Here is an 18,089-nt window from a genome sequence, read left to right as displayed (position 1 = left end):
TCGTGTCGAAGCCGAGGTGGTAGAGGTGATGGAATGAAAATGGATCAGAAGGATGTACTGAAAGGGATGAGAGTAAATAAGTCACTTGGTGCAAATGGTTTGTTTCCCACGTTGCTGAGAAATAAGCGGTGAAAATCTAACTACCATATGGCTTACTTGAATCAATGCCATTATTATTATAACTAGAGCATTGCTCCAGTTCTAGTCACCACAGTTTCGGGCTTTGAAGGGTGCTGAGGAGAATGGTTCCTGGGGGGAGGTAGTTTTGCTACAAGATTAGTTTGGAGGAGCTGGGATTGTTATCCTTGGAACAAAAGGAGGACGAGGGAAATTTGATAGAGGCGACAAGACGGACAGCCAGAATGCGGAACCTGGCACCTGAACGGGAGGTTGTCCAAAAAGGGGAATGAGGAAGGAGGTGTGATGCGGAGGAGAAGATGGGAGAAAAGGGAGGAGGGAGTTGAGGGGAAAGGGAGGAGGTAGAGAGGGGTGTGGTCGAACCAAGGTTCGATTCAGGTCTAGCATAACCTGCCTACTTCTCAAGCATCTCACTAGAAATAAAGATTAGTGTCTGGTTATGTTTTTGATGGCTTTGCTAACCTGTGGGGCCAACGTTTAGTGACTGATATGTTTGTACTCTGAAATTCCCTTTGTTCCTCTATCCACCTGGACCCATTTATCTTTAAATGGGTAGTTGTAAAGTTTTAGTAGCATTAGCCAGGTTTAGTAGCAGTAGCAGAGCTAATTGGAGTAGCAGAGTTTGATCATTATAAATCAATTAAAATCACAATAAATGAATTAAAAGATAATAAGATGGTCGGGCAGATGATGTGTTGTGAACAGAATGGGAAAGTTCCTGGACATCCAGGGTAAACACATCTGTAGTGAGTGCCAGCGGGCGGCACGGTGGCGCAGTGGTTAGCACTGCTGCCTCACGGCACCGAGGTCCCAGGTTCGTCCTGGCCCTGGGTCACTGTCTGTGTGGAGTTTGCACATTCACCCCGTGTCTGTGTGGGTTTCACCCCCACAACACAAAGATGTGCAGGGTAGGTGGATTGGCGATGCTAAATTGCCTCTTCATTGAAAAAATGAATTGAGTACTCTAAATTTATATTAAAATTGTTTTTTAAGTGTCAGCCCGTTTATATACAAACACATGAATTAGGAGCAGGAGAAGGCCATTCGGCCCATTGATCCTGCTCCGCCATTCACAAAGACCAAGGCTGATCGGAATGTGGTCTCAACTCCTGCCAGCCCTGATCACCTTTGCCTCCCTGGTTAGGCAAGAATCTACCTCTGCCGTAAAACTATTATTTAGCCTTGCCTCCACCGTTCTCTGGAATAGAGTTCCAAAGATTCACAACCCTCAGAGAGGAAAGTTATTTTCATCTCCATCTGAAACAGGAGACCCCCTTACTTTTAAACTGTGTCCCTTTGTTGTAGTTTCTCCCACAATGGGAACATCCTTCCTGTCAAGTCCTCTCCGGATCTCGCCTCTCATTCTTTTAAACTCCAATGGATATGGGCCCAGCCTGTCCAACCTTTTTACGATTACCTCCCCCACAACCCCATCCCTAGTATCAGTCGAATGATCCTTCTCTGAATTCCTTCTAATGAATTTCTTAAACATGGACCAGCATTGTACACAGTATTCCAGATGTGGTCTCCTCAGTAACCTGCAAAATTGAAGCATAATCTCCCTCCTTTTATATTCCATAAACATAAGCATTCTGTTGTCATCCTAATCACTTGCTGTACCTGCAGACTATCAGGAATCAGGCTCGCTGGAGCAGAGGAGACTGAGGAGGGACAGGATTGAGATGTATAAATTACGCGGGGCACAGGTAGAGCAGACAAGAAGAAACCTTTCTCCATGGTGGAGGGATCAATGACCAGGGGGGCGTAGATTTAAGGTAAGGGGCAGGAGGTTTAGAGGGGATGTGAGGAAGACCTTTTCACCCAGAGGGTGATGTGAGTATGGAACTCGCTGCCTGAAAGGGAGGTGGAGGCAGGGACTCTCAGAACATTTAAGAAGTATTCAGATGTGCGCTTGCGATCCCAGGGCAGACACAGCTATGGGCCAAGTTCAGGCCTCAATAGGCCTAAGGGTGGACAGACTAGTGGGCACTTTCCCCACAAACCCCCTCACAAGTGGTATGCCTGGTATGGAGGGAAAATCTTATGAGGAAAGGCTGATGGACTTGAGGTTGTTTTCGTTAGAGAGAAGAAGGTTAAGAGGTGACTTAATAGAGGCATACAAAATGATCAGAGGGTTAGATAGGGTGGACAGTGAGAGCCTTCTCCCGCGGATGGAGGTGGCTAGCACGAGGGGACATAGCCATAATTGAGAGGTAATAGATGTAGGACAGAGGTCAGAGGTGGGTTTTTTAACGCAAAGAGTGGTGAGGCCGTGGAATGCCCTACCTGCAACAGTAGTGAACTCGCCAACATTGAGGGCATTTAAAAGTTTATTGGATAAGCATATGGATGATAATGGCATAGTGTAGGTTAGATGGCCTTTAGTTTTTGACTTCCCATGTCGGTGCAACATCGAGGGCCGAAGGGCCTGTACTGCGCTGTATCGTTCTATGTTCTAAGTGTTATGGGACTAGGTTGGGGCTGTGGGCTCCCTACCTGTTGTATTTGACATCTTTCCCATCAGAAACACGTCAGTAGGGGCTGTGAAATCCAGCCCATGGAGTACGTGAGCAAAGAAGTAATAATAAACTTATACAAAGTCATGGTTAGGCCAGAGTTGGAGTAATCTGTGGCATTTTGGCATCTTATTATCAAACTAACCTAAAGGCTATTGAGAACGTATAGCATAGGTTCACTAGGATGATGCCAGTGAAGCGAAAAACAATGATAGACATAAGACATGGGATGATTTCCACAGGGGCTGAAGAGATTTTAACGAAACATTTAAAATGGTAAGTTTTGATATTTTCTCCCTATACACTCTGCGCCCCATTGGGCAATCAGTGATAAGGGATTCATCATTTGAAATTGTCATTCAGAGTTATCTGTGAATTAGGAAAAATAGTGACAGTAGCTGCAGCATGAAACGCTTTGACATAGGAAGTGTTTTTAACAGAATATCAGCGAGTGTTTTGCAACAGAGAAGCTAAGGTGCACTGGGGAGGAAACAGAGCAGTTCTGGATACCTCGAGTAAGACATTTCTGTCTTTTGGACCAACTCTGAAGAAGAGTCATTCAGCTGGACTTGAAACGTTAACTCTATCTCTCTCTCTCTCTCCACAGATGCTGCCAGACCTGCCGAGTTTTATTTTATGCTATATAAATGGGGTGAGATTCTCTGGACTTCCTGTGACAGGAGACGGCCTGGACCTCCCGCTCCTGTCACTGTCAATGGATTTCCCATTGGATCCACCGCACAGCACCAGGAAACCCATGGTGAGGACACGCCATTGATGGGACCACAAAGCCCACCAGTGCAAAGAACTGGAGGTTCTCGGCCACAATCCTTGTCGTGAAGATTTCTACAGCAACTACTAGCCAAAGATTATAAATTATATCCAAGGCAGAAAGAAAAAGGATAGATAATTAATTGCTCATTCAATCAAGGAGCAAGGAAAGGTACAATTATGATTGAAGCAAATTACTGCAGATGCTGGAATCTGAAATCAAAGAGAAAATGCTGGAAAATTTCAACAGGTCTGGCAGCATCTGTGGGGAGAGAAAAGAGCTAAAGTCCTGATGACCCTTTGCCAAAGCTCAAAGGCATACAAAGTGCGAGATATTTATACTGTGGAGTGAGGGAATGAAAGGCGACTCATAGTCACAGAAACCAAGGGAACAGAGTGCTCATAGCCACCGAAACCAAGGGAACAGAGTGCTAATGGCCACAGAAACAAAGGGAACAGAGTGCTAATGGCCACAGAAACCAAGGGAACAGAGTGCTCATAGCCACAGAAACCAAGGGAACAGAGTGCTAATAGCCACAGAAACCAAGGGAACAGAGTGTTAATGGCCACAGAAACTAAGGGAACAGAGTGCTAATGGCCACAGAAACAAAGGGAACAGAGTGCGAATAGCCACAGAAACCAAGGGAACAAAGTGCTAATAGCCACAGAAACCAAGGGAACAGAGTGCTAATAGACACAGAAACCAGGGAACAGAGCGCTAATAGACACAGAAACCAAGGGAGCAGAGTGCTAGCAGCCACAGAAACTAAGGGAACAGAGTGCTAATGGCCACAGAACCAAGGGAACATAATGCTAATAGCCACAAAAACCAAGGGAACAGAGTGCTAGCAGCCACAGAAACCAAGGGAACAGAGTGCTAATGGCCACAGAAACCAAGGGTACAGAGTGCTAATAGCCACAGAAACCAAGGGAACAGAGTGCTAGCAGCCACAGAAACCAAGGGAACAGTGCTAATAGACACAGAAACCAAGGGAACAGAGTGCTAATAGCCACAGAAACCAAGGGAACAGAGTGCTAATAGCCACAGAAACCAAGGGAACAGAGTGCTAGCAGCCACAGAAACCAAGGGAACAGAGTGCAAATAGACACAGAAACCAAGGGAACAGAGTGCTAATAGCCACAGTAACCAAGGGAACAGAGTGCTAATAGCCCAGAAACCAAGGGAACAGGGTGCTAATAGCCACAGAAACCAAGGGAACAGAGTGCTAATAGCCACAGAAACCAAGGGAACAGAGTGCTAATAGTCACAGAAACCAAGGGAACAGAATGCTAATAGCCACAGAAACCAAGGGAACAGAATGCTAATAGCCACAGAAACCAAGGGAACAGAGTGCTAATAGCCACAGAAACCAAGGGAACAGAATGCTAATAGCCACAGAAACCAAGGGAACAGATGCTCATGTCCACAGAAACCAAGGGAACAGAATGCTAATAGCCAAAGAAACCAAGGGAACAGAGTGCTAATAGACACAGAAACCAAGGGAACAGAATGCTAATAGCCACAGTAACCAAGGGAACAGGGTGCTAATAGCAACAGAAACCAAGGGAACAGAGTGCTAATAGCCACAGAAACCAAGGGAACAGAGTGCTAATAGCCACAGAACCCAAGGGAACAGAATGCTAATAGCCACAGAAACCAAGGGAGCAGAATGCTCATGTCCACAGAAACCAAGGGAACAGAGTGCTCATAGCCACAGAAACCAAGGAACAGAGTGCTAATAGCCACAGAAACCAAGGGAACAGAGTGCTAATAGCCACAGAAACCAAGGGAACAGAGTGCTAATGGCCACAGAAACCAAGGGAACAGAGTGTGAATCGCAACAGAAACCAAGGGAACAGGGTGCTAATAGCCACAGAAACCAAGGGAACAGAGTGCTAATAGACACAGAAACCAAGGAACAGAGCGCTAATAGACACAGAAACCAAGGGAGCAGAGTGCTAGCAGCCACAGAAACTAAGGGAACAGAGTGCTAATGGCCACAGAACCAAGGGAACATAATGCTAATAGCCACAAAAACCAAGGGAACAGAGTGCTAGCAGCCACAGAAACCAAGGGAACAGAGTGCTAATGGCCACAGAAACCAAGGGTACAGAGTGCTAATAGCCACAGAAACCAAGGGAGCATAGGTGCTAGCAGCCACAGAAACCAGGGAACAGTGCTAATAGACACAGAAACCAAGGGAACAAAGTGCTAATAGCCACAGAAACCAAGGGAACAGAGTGTTAATAGCCACAGAAACCAAGGGAACAGAGTGCTAGCAGCCACAGAAACCAAGGGAACAGAGTGCAAATAGACACAGAAACCAAGGGAACAGAGTGCTAATAGCCACAGTAACCAAGGGAACAGAGTGCTAATAGCCACAGAAACAAAGGGGAACAGAGTGCGAATAGCCACAGAACCAAGGGAACAAAGTGCATATAGCCACAGAAACCAAGGGAACAGAGTGCTAATAGACACAGAAACCAAGGAACAGAGTGTTAATGGCCACAGAATCAAGGGAACAGAATGCTAATAGCCACAGAAACAAAGGGTACAGAGTGCTAATGGCCACAGAAACCAAGGGAACAGAGTGCTCATAGCCACAGAAACCAAGGGAACAGAGTGCTAATGGCCACAGAAACAAAATGAACAGAGTGCTCATAGCCACAGAAACCAAGAGAACAGAGTGCTAATGGCCACAGAAACCAAGGGAACAGAGTGTGAATCGCCACAGAAACCAAGGGAAACAGGGTGCTAATAGCAGCAGAAACCAAGGGAACAGAGCGCTAATAGACACAGAAACCAAGGGAGCAGAGTGCTAGCAGCCACAGAAACTAAGGGAACAGAGTGCTAATGGCCACAGAACCAAGGGAACATAATGCTAATAGCCACAAAAACCAAGGGAACAGAGTGCTAGCAGCCACAGAAACCAAGGGAACAGAGTGCTAATGGCCACAGAAACCAAGGGTACAGAGTGCTAATAGCCACAGAAACCAAGGGAACAGAGTGCTAGCAGCCACAGAAACCAAGGGAACAGTGCTAATAGACACAGACACCAAGGGAACAGAGTGCTAATAGCCACAGAAACCAAGGGAACAGAGTGCGAATAGCCACAGAAACCAAGGGAACAGAGTGCTAGCAGCCACAGAAACCAAGGGAACAGAGTGCAAATAGACACAGAAACCAAGGGAACAGAGTGCGAATAGCCACAGAAACCAAGGGAACAGAGTGCTAATAGCCACAGAAACCAAGGGAACAGAGTGCTAATAGCCACAGAAACCAAGGGAACAGAGTGCTAATAGCCACAGAAACCAATGGAACAGAGTGCGAATAGTCACAGAAACCAAGGGAACAGAATGCTAATAGCCACAGAAACCAAGGGAACAGAATGCTAATAACCACAGAAACCAAGGGAACAGAGTGCTAATAGCCACAGAAACCAAGGGAACAGAATGCTAATAGCCACAGAAACCAAGGGAGCAGAATGCTCATGTCCACAGAAACCAAGGGAACAGAATGCTAATAGCCACAGAAACCAAGGGAACAGAGTGCTAATAGACACAGAAACCAAGGGAACAGAATGCTAATAGCCACAGTAACCAAGGGAACAGGGTGCTAATAGCCACAGAAACCAAGGGAACAGAGTGCTAATAGCCACAGAAACCAAGGGAACAGAGTGCTAATAGCCACAGAAACCAAGGGAACAGAATGCTAATAGCCACAGAAACCAAGGGAGCAGAATGCTCATGTCCACAGAAACCAAGGGAACAGAGTGCTCATAGCCACAGAAACCAAGGGAACAGAGTGCTAATGGCCACAGAAACCAAGGGAACAGAGTGCTCATAGCCACAGAAACCAAGGGAACAGAGTGCTAATGGCCACAGAAACCAAGGGAACAGAGTGTGAATCGCCACAGAAACCAAGGGAACAGGGTGCTAATAGCCACAGAAACCAAGGGAACAGAAGGCTAATAGACACAGAAACCAAGGGAACAGAGCGCTAATAGACACAGAAACCAAGGGAGCAGAGTGCTAGCAGCCACAGAAACTAAGGGAACAGAGTGCTAATGGCCACAGAACCAAGGGAACATAATGCTAATAGCCACAAAAACCAAGGGAACAGAGTGCTAGCAGCCACAGAAACCAAGGGAACAGAATGCTAATGGCCACAGAAACCAAGGGTACAGAGTGCTAATAGCCACAGATGCTGCCAGACCTGCCGAGTTTTATTTTATGCTATATAAATGGGGTGAGATTCTCTGGACTTCCTGTGACAGGAGACGGCCTGGACCTCCCGCTCCTGTCACTGTCAATGGGATTTCCCATTGGATCCACCGCACAGCACCAGGAAACCCATGGTGAGGACACGCCATTGATGGGACCACAAAGCCCCACCAGTGCAAAGAACTGGAGGTTCTCGGCCACAATCCTTGTCGTGAAGATTTCTACAGCAACTACTAGCCAAAAGATTATAAATTATATCCAAGGCAGAAAGAAAAAGGATAGATAATTAATTGCTCATTCAATCAAGGAGCAAGGAAAGGTACAATTATGATTGAAGCAAATTACTGCAGATGCTGGAATCTGAAATCAAAGAGAAAATGCTGGAAAATTTCAACAGGTCTGGCAGCATCTGTGGGGAGAGAAAAGAGCTAAAGTCCTGATGACCCTTTGCCAAAGCTCAAAGGCATACAAAGTGCGAGATATTTATACTGTGGAGTGAGGGAATGAAAGGCGACTCATAGTCACAGAAACCAAGGGAACAGAGTGCTCATAGCCACCGAAACCAAGGGAACAGAGTGCTAATGGCCACAGAAACAAAGGGAACAGAGTGCTAATGGCCACAGAAACCAAGGGAACAGAGTGCTCATAGCCACAGAAACCAAGGGAACAGAGTGCTAATAGCCACAGAAACCAAGGGAACAGAGTGTTAATGGCCACAGAAACTAAGGGAACAGAGTGCTAATGGCCACAGAAACAAAGGGAACAGAGTGCGAATAGCCACAGAAACCAAGGGAACAGAGTGCTAATAGCCACAGAAACCAAGGGAACAGAGTGCAAATAGACACAGAAACCAAGGGAACAGAGCGCTAATAGACACAGAAACCAAGGGAGCAGAGTGCTAGCAGCCACAGAAACTAAGGGAACAGAGTGCTAATGGCCACAGAACCAAGGGAACATAATGCTAATAGCCACAAAAACCAAGGGAACAGAGTGCTAGCAGCCACAGAAACCAAGGGAACAGAGTGCTAATGGCCACAGAAACCAAGGGTACAGAGTGCTAATAGCCACAGAAACCAAGGGAACAGAGTGCTAGCAGCCACAGAAACCAAGGGAACAGTGCTAATAGACACAGAAACCAAGGGAACAGAGTGCTAATAGCCACAGAAACCAAGGGAACAGAGTGCTAATAGCCACAGAAACCAAGGGAACAGAGTGCTAGCAGCCACAGAAACCAAGGGAACAGAGTGCAAATAGACACAGAAACCAAGGGAACAGAGTGCTAATAGCCACAGTAACCAAGGGAACAGAGTGCTAATAGCCACAGAAACCAAGGGAACAGGGTGCTAATAGCCACAGAAACCAAGGGAACAGAGTGCTAATAGCCACAGAAACCAAGGGAACAGAGTGCTAATAGTCACAGAAACCAAGGGAACAGAATGCTAATAGCCACAGAAACCAAGGGAACAGAATGCTAATAGCCACAGAAACCAAGGGAACAGAGTGCTAATAGCCACAGAAACCAAGGGAACAGAATGCTAATAGCCACAGAAACCAAGGGAGCAGAATGCTCATGTCCACAGAAACCAAGGGAACAGAATGCTAATAGCCAAAGAAACCAAGGGAACAGAGTGCTAATAGACACAGAAACCAAGGGAACAGAATGCTAATAGCCACAGTAACCAAGGGAACAGGGTGCTAATAGCAACAGAAACCAAGGGAACAGAGTGCTAATAGCCACAGAAACCAAGGGAACAGAGTGCTAATAGCCACAGAACCCAAGGGAACAGAATGCTAATAGCCACAGAAACCAAGGGAGCAGAATGCTCATGTCCACAGAAACCAAGGGAACAGAGTGCTCATAGCCACAGAAACCAAGGGAACAGAGTGCTAATGGCCACAGAAACCAAGGGAACAGAGTGCTCATAGCCACAGAAACCAAGGGAACAGAGTGCTAATGGCCACAGAAACCAAGGGAACAGAGTGTGAATCGCAACAGAAACCAAGGGAACAGGGTGCTAATAGCCACAGAAACCAAGGGAACAGAGTGCTAATAGACACAGAAACCAAGGGAACAGAGCGCTAATAGACACAGAAACCAAGGGAGCAGAGTGCTAGCAGCCACAGAAACTAAGGGAACAGAGTGCTAATGGCCACAGAACCAAGGGAACATAATGCTAATAGCCACAAAAACCAAGGGAACAGAGTGCTAGCAGCCACAGAAACCAAGGGAACAGAGTGCTAATGGCCACAGAAACCAAGGGTACAGAGTGCTAATAGCCACAGAAACCAAGGGAGCAGAGTGCTAGCAGCCACAGAAACCAAGGGAACAGTGCTAATAGACACAGAAACCAAGGGAACAAAGTGCAAATAGCCACAGAAACCAAGGGAACAGAGTGTTAATAGCCACAGAAACCAAGGGAACAGAGTGCTAGCAGCCACAGAAACCAAGGGAACAGAGTGCAAATAGACACAGAAACCAAGGGAACAGAGTGCTAATAGCCACAGTAACCAAGGGAACAGAGTGCTAATAGCCACAGAAACAAAGGGAACAGAGTGCGAATAGCCACAGAAACCAAGGGAACAAAGTGCATATAGCCACAGAAACCAAGGGAACAGAGTGCTAATAGACACAGAAACCAAGGAAACAGAGTGTTAATGGCCACAGAATCAAGGGAACAGAATGCTAATAGCCACAGAAACAAAGGGTACAGAGTGCTAATGGCCACAGAAACCAAGGGAACAGAGTGCTCATAGCCACAGAAACCAAGGGAACAGAGTGCTAATGGCCACAGAAACAAAATGAACAGAGTGCTCATAGCCACAGAAACCAAGGGAACAGAGTGCTAATGGCCACAGAAACCAAGGGAACAGAGTGTGAATCGCCACAGAAACCAAGGGAACAGGGTGCTAATAGCAGCAGAAACCAAGGGAACAGAGCGCTAATAGACACAGAAACCAAGGGAGCAGAGTGCTAGCAGCCACAGAAACTAAGGGAACAGAGTGCTAATGGCCACAGAACCAAGGGAACATAATGCTAATAGCCACAAAAACCAAGGGAACAGAGTGCTAGCAGCCACAGAAACCAAGGGAACAGAGTGCTAATGGCCACAGAAACCAAGGGTACAGAGTGCTAATAGCCACAGAAACCAAGGGAACAGAGTGCTAGCAGCCACAGAAACCAAGGGAACAGTGCTAATAGACACAGAAACCAAGGGAACAGAGTGCTAATAGCCACAGAAACCAAGGGAACAGAGTGCTAATAGCCACAGAAACCAAGGGAACAGAGTGCTAGCAGCCACAGAAACCAAGGGAACAGAGTGCAAATAGACACAGAAACCAAGGGAACAGAGTGCTAATAGCCACAGTAACCAAGGGAACAGAGTGCTAATAGCCACAGAAACCAAGGGAACAGGGTGCTAATAGCCACAGAAACCAAGGGAACAGAGTGCTAATAGCCACAGAAACCAAGGGAACAGAGTGCTAATAGTCACAGAAACCAAGGGAACAGAATGCTAATAGCCACAGAAACCAAGGGAACAGAATGCTAATAACCACAGAAACCAAGGGAACAGAGTGCTAATAGCCACAGAAACCAAGGGAACAGAATGCTAATAGCCACAGAAACCAAGGGAGCAGAATGCTCATGTCCACAGAAACCAAGGGAACAGAATGCTAATAGCCACAGAAACCAAGGGAACAGAGTGCTAATAGACACAGAAACCAAGGGAACAGAGTGCTAATAGCCACAGTAACCAAGGGAACAGGGTGCTAATAGCCACAGAACCAAGGGAACAGAGTGCTAATAGCCACAGAAACCAAGGGAACAGAGTGCTAATAGCCACAGAAACCAAGGGAACAGAATGCTAATAGCCACAGAAACCAAGGGAGCAGAATGCTCATGTCCACAGAAACCAAGGGAACAGAGTGCTCATAGCCACAGAAACCAAGGGACAGAGTGCTAATGGCCACAGAAACCAAGGGAACAGAGTGCTAATAGCCACAGAAACCAAGGGAACAGAGTGCTAATGGCCACAGAAACCAAGGGAACAGAGTGTGAATCGCCACAGAAACCAAGGGAACAGGGTGCTAATAGCCACAGAAACCAAGGGAACAGAAGGCTAATAGACACAGAAACCAAGGGAACAGAGCGCTAATAGACACAGAAACCAAGGGAGCAGAGTGCTAGCAGCCACAGAACTAAGGGAACAGAGTGCTAATGGCCACAGAACCAAGGGAACATAATGCTAATAGCCACAAAAAACCAAGGGAACAGAGTGCTAGCAGCCACAGAAACCAAGGGAACAGAATGCTAATGGCCACAGAAACCAAGGGTACAGAGTGCTAATAGCCACAGATGCTGCCAGACCTGCCGAGTTTTATTTTATGCTAATAAATGGGGTGAGATTCCTCTGGACTTCCTGTGACAGGAGACGGCCTGGACCTCCCGCTCCTGTCACTGTCAATGGGATTTCCCATTGGATCCACCGCACAGCACCAGGAAACCCATGGTGAGGACACGCCATTGATGGGACCACAAAGCCCCACCAGTGCAAAGAACTGGAGGTTCTCGGCCACAATCCTTGTCGTGAAGATTTCTACAGCAACTACTAGCCAAAAGATTATAAATTATATCCAAGGCAGAAAGAAAAAGGATAGATAATTAATTGCTCATTCAATCAAGGAGCAAGGAAAGGTACAATTATGATTGAAGCAAATTACTGCAGATGCTGGAATCTGAAATCAAAGAGAAAATGCTGGAAAATTCAACAGGTCTGGCAGCATCTGTGGGGAGAGAAAAGAGCTAAAGTCCTGATGACCCTTTGCCAAAGCTCAAAGGCATACAAAGTGCGAGATATTTATACTGTGGAGTGAGGGAATGAAAGGCGACTCATAGTCACAGAAACCAAGGGAACAGAGTGCTCATAGCCACCGAAACCAAGGGAACAGAGTGCTAATGGCCACAGAAACAAAGGGAACAGAGTGCTAATGGCCACAGAAACCAAGGGAACAGAGTGCTCATAGCCACAGAAACCAAGGGAACAGAGTGCTAATAGCCACAGAAACCAAGGGAACAGAGTGTTAATGGCCACAGAAACTAAGGGAACAGAGTGCTAATGGCCACAGAAACAAAGGGAACAGAGTGCGAATAGCCACAGAAACCAAGGGAACAAAGTGCTAATAGCCACAGAAACCAAGGGAACAGAGTGCTAATAGACACAGAAACCAAGGGAACAGAGCGCTAATAGACACAGAAACCAAGGGAGCAGAGTGCTAGCAGCCACAGAAACTAAGGGAACAGAGTGCTAATGGCCACAGAACCAAGGGAACATAATGCTAATAGCCACAAAAACCAAGGGAACAGAGTGCTAGCAGCCACAGAAACCAAGGGAACAGAGTGCTAATAGCCACAGAAACCAAGGGTACAGAGTGCTAATAGCCACAGAAACCAAGGGAACAGAGTGCTAGCAGCCACAGAAACCAAGGGAACAGTGCTAATAGACACAGAAACCAAGGGAACAGAGTGCTAATAGCCACAGAAACCAAGGGAACAGAGTGCTAATAGCCACAGAAACCAAGGGAACAGAGTGCTAGCAGCCACAGAAACCAAGGGAACAGAGTGCAAATAGACACAGAAACCAAGGGAACAGAGTGCTAATAGCCACAGAAACCAAGGGAACAGAGTGCTAATAGCCACAGAAACCAAGGGAACAGGGTGCTAATAGCCACAGAAACCAAGGGAACAGAGTGCTAATAGCCACAGAAACCAAGGGAACAGAGTGCTAATAGTCACAGAAACCAAGGGAACAGAATGCTAATAGCCACAGAAACCAAGGGAACAGAATGCTAATAGCCACAGAAACCAAGGGAACAGAGTGCTAATAGCCACAGAAACCAAGGGAACAGAATGCTAATAGCCACAGAAACCAGGGAGCAGAATGCTCATGTCCACAGAACCAAGGGAACAGAATGCTAATAGCCAAAGAACCAAGGGAACAGAGTGCTAATAGACACAGAAACCAAGGGAACAGAATGCTAATAGCCACAGTAACCAAGGGAACAGGGTGCTAATAGCAACAGAAACCAAGGGAACAGAGTGCTAATAGCCACAGAAACCAACGGGAACAGAGTGCTAATAGCCACAGAACCCAAGGGAACAGAATGCTAATAGCCACAGAAACCAAGGGAGCAGAATGCTCATGTCCACAGAAACCAAGGGAACAGAGTGCTCATAGCCACAGAAACCAAGGGAACAGAGTGCTAATGGCCACAGAAACCAAGGGAACAGAGTGCTAATAGCCACAGAAACCAAGGGAACAGAGTGCTAATGGCCACAGAAACCAAGGGAACAGAGTGCGATCGCAACAGAAACCAAGGGAACAGGGTGCTAATAGCCACAGAAACCAAGGGAACAGAGTGCTAATAGACACAGAAACCAAGGGAACAGAGCGCTAATAGACACGAACCAAGGGAAGCAGAGTGCTAGCAGCCACAGAAACTAAGGGAACAGAGAGTGCTAATGGCCACAGAACCAGGGAACAGAATGCTAATTACCCACAAAAACCAAGGGAACAGAGTGCTAGCAGCCACAGAAACCAAGGGAACAGAAGTGCTAATGGCCACAGAAACCAGGGTACAGAGTGCTAATAGCCACAGAAACCAAGGGAGCAGAGTGCTAGCAGCCACAGAAACCAAGGGAACGTGCTAATAGACACAGAAACCAAGGGAACAAAGTGCTAATAGCCACAGAAACCAAGGGAACAGAGTGTTAATAGCCACAGAAACCAAGGGAACAGAGTGCTAGCAGCCACAGAAACCAAGGGAACAGAGTGCAAATAGACACAGAAACCAAGGGAACAGAGTGCTAATAGCCACAGTAACCAAGGGAACAGAGTGCTAATAGCCACAGAAACCAAGGGAACAGGGTGCTAATAGCCACAGAAACCAAGGGAACAGAGTGCTAATAGCCACAGAAACCAAGGGAACAGAGTGCTAATAGCCACAGAAACCAAGGGAACAGAATGCTAATAGCCACAGAAACCAAGGGAGCAGAATGCTCATGTCCACAGAAACCAAGGGAACAGAATGCTAATAGCCACAGAAACCAAGGCAACAGAATGCTAATAGCCACAGAAACCAAGGGAACAGAGTGCTAATAGACACAGAAACCAAGGGAACAGAGCACTAATAGACACAGAAACCAAGGGAGCAGAGTGCTAGCAGCCACAGAAACTAAGGGAACAGAGTGCTAATGGCCACAGAAACCAAGGGGACAGAGTGCTAATGGCCACAGAAACCAAGGGAACAGAGTGCTCATAGCCACAGAAACCAAGGGAACAGAGTGCTAATGGCCACAGAAACCAAGGGAACAGAGTGTGAATCGCCACAGAAACCAAGGGAACAGGGTGCTAATAGCCACAGAAACCAAGGGAACAGAGTGCTAATAGACACAGAAACCAAGGGAACAGAGCGCTAATAGACACAGAAACCAAGGGAGCAGAGTGCTAGCAGCCACAGAAACTAAGGGAACAGAGTGCTAATGGCCACAGAACCAAGGGAACATAATGCTAATAGCCACAAAAACCAAGGGAACAGAGTGCTAGCAGCCACAGAAACCAAGGGAACAGAGTGCTAATGGCCACAGAAACCAAGGGTACAGAGTGCTAATAGCCACAGAAACCAAGGGAACAGAGTGCTAGCAGCCACAGAAACCAAGGGAACAGTGCTAATAGACACAGAAACCAAGGGAACAGAGTGCTAATAGCCAAAGAAACCAAGGGAACAGAGTGCTAATAGCCACAGAAACCAAGGGAACAGAGTGCTAGCAGCCACAGAAACCAAGGGAACAGAGTGCAAATAGACACAGAAACCAAGGGAACAGAGTGCTAATAGCCACAGTAACCAAGGGAACAGAGTGCTAATAGCCACTGAAACCAAGGGAACAGGGTGCTAATAGCCACAGAAACCAAGGGAACAGAGTGCTAATAGCCACAGAAACCAAGGGAACAGAGTGCTAATAGTCACAGAAACCAAGGGAACAGAATGCTAATAGCCACAGAAACCAAGGGAACAGAATGCTAATAGCCAAAGAAACCAAGGGAACAGAGTGCTAATAGCCACAGAAACCAAGGGAACAGAATGCTAATAGCCACAGAAACCAAGGGAGCAGAATGCTCATGTCCACAGAAACCAAGGGAACAGAATGCTAATAGCCACAGAAACCAAGGGAACAGAGTGCTAATAGACACAGAAACCAAGGGAACAGAATGCTAATAGCCACAGTAACCAAGGGAACAGGGTGCTAATAGCCACAGAAACCAAGGGAACAGAGTGCTAATAGCCACAGAAACCAAGGGAACAGAGTGCTAATAGCCACAGAAACCAAGGGAACAGAATGCTAATAGCCACAGAAACCAAGGGAACAGAATGCTAATAGCCACAGAAACCAAGGGAACAGAGTGCTAATAGACACAGAAACCAAGGGAACAGAGCACTAATAGACACAGAAACCAAGGGAGCAGAGTGCTAGCAGCCACAGAAACTAAGGGAACAGAGTGCTAATGGCCACAGAAACGAAGGGTACAGAGTGCTAATGGCCACAGAAACCAAGGGAACAGAGTGCTCATAGCCACAGAAACCAAGGGAACAGAGTGCTAATGGCCACAGAAACCAAGGGAACAGAGTGCTCATAGCCAAAGAAACCAAGGGAACAGAGTGCTAATGGCCACAGAAACCAAGGGAACAGAGTGTGAATCGCCACAGAAACCAAGGGAACAGGGTGCTAATAGCGACAGAAACCAAGGGAACAGAGGGCTAATAGCCACAGAAACCAAGGGAACAGAGCGCTAATAGACACAGAAACCAAGGGAACAGAGCGCTAATAGACACAGACACCAAGGGAGCAGAGTGCTAGCAGCCACAGAAACTAAGGGAACAGAGTGCTAATGGCCACAGAACCAAGGGAACAGAATGCTAATAGCCACAAAAACCAAGGGAACAGAGTGCGAGCAGCCACAGAAACCAAGGGAACAGAGTGCTAATGGCCACAGAAACCGAGGGAACAGAGTGCTAATAGCCACAGAAACCAAGGGAACAGAATGCTAATAGCCACAGAAACCTAGGGAACAGAGTGCTCATAGCCACAGAAACCAAGGGAACAGAGTGCTAGCAGCCACAGAAACCAAGGGAACAGTGCTAATAGACACAGAAACCAAGGGAACAGAGTGCTAATAGCCACAGAAACCAAGGGAACAGAGTGCTAATAGCCACAGAAACCAAGGGAACAGAGTGCTAGCAGCCACAGAAACCAAGGGAACAGAGTGCTAATAGACACAGAAACCAAGGGAACAGAGTGCTAATAGCCACAGTAACCAAGGGAACAGAATGCTAATAGCCACAGAAACCAAGGGAACAGAATGCTAATAGCCACAGAAACCAAGGGAACAGAGTGCTAATAGACACAGAAACCAAGGGAACAGAGCACTAATAGACACAGAAACCAAGGGAGCAGAGTGCTAGCAGCCACAGAAACTAAGGGAACAGAGTGCTAATAGCCACAGAAACCAAGGGAACAGAGTGCTAATGGCCACAGAAACCAAGGGAACAGAGTGCTCATAGCCACAGAAACCAAGGGAAGAGAGTGCTAATGGCCACAGAAACCAAGGGAACAGAGTGCTCATAGCCACAGAAACCAAGGGAACAGAGTGCTAATGGCCACAGAAACCAAGGGAACAGAGTGTGAATCGCCACAGAAACCAAGGGAACAGGGTGCTAATAGCCACAGAAACCAAGGGAACAGAGGGCTAATAGCCACAGAAACCAAGGGAACAGAGCGCTAATAGACACAGAAACCAAGGGAACAGAGCGCTAATAGACACAGACACCAAGGGAGCAGAATGCTAATGGCCACAGAAACCGAGGGAACAGAGTGCTAATAGCCACAGAAACCAAGGGAACAGAATGCTAATAGCCACAGAAACCTAGGGAACAGAGTGCTCATAGCCACAGAAACCAAGGGAACAGAGTGCTAGCAGCCACAGAAACCAAGGGAACAGTGCTAATAGACACAGAAACCAAGGGAACAGAGTGCTAATAGCCACAGAAACCAAGGGAACAGAGTGCTAATAGCCACAGAAACCAAGGGAACAGAGTGCTAGCAGCCACAGAAACCAAGGGAACAGAGTGCTAATAGACACAGAAACCAAGGGAACAGAGTGCTAATAGCCACAGAAACCAAGGGAACAGAATGCTAATAGCCACAGAAACCAAGGGAACAGAATGCTAATAGCCACAGAAACCAAGGGAACAGAGTGCTAATAGACACAGAAACCAAGGGAACAGAGCACTAATAGACACAGAAACCAAGGGAGCAGAGTGCTAGCAGCCACAGAAACTAAGGGAACAGAGTGCTAATGGCCACAGAAACCAAGGGTACAGAGTGCT

Source organism: Scyliorhinus canicula, chromosome 13 (genome assembly GCF_902713615.1).
Source record: "Scyliorhinus canicula chromosome 13, sScyCan1.1, whole genome shotgun sequence".
NCBI lineage: Eukaryota > Metazoa > Chordata > Chondrichthyes > Carcharhiniformes > Scyliorhinidae > Scyliorhinus > Scyliorhinus canicula.
The sequence above is the reverse complement of the archived record's forward strand: the minus strand, read 5'-3'. Positions refer to the sequence as shown.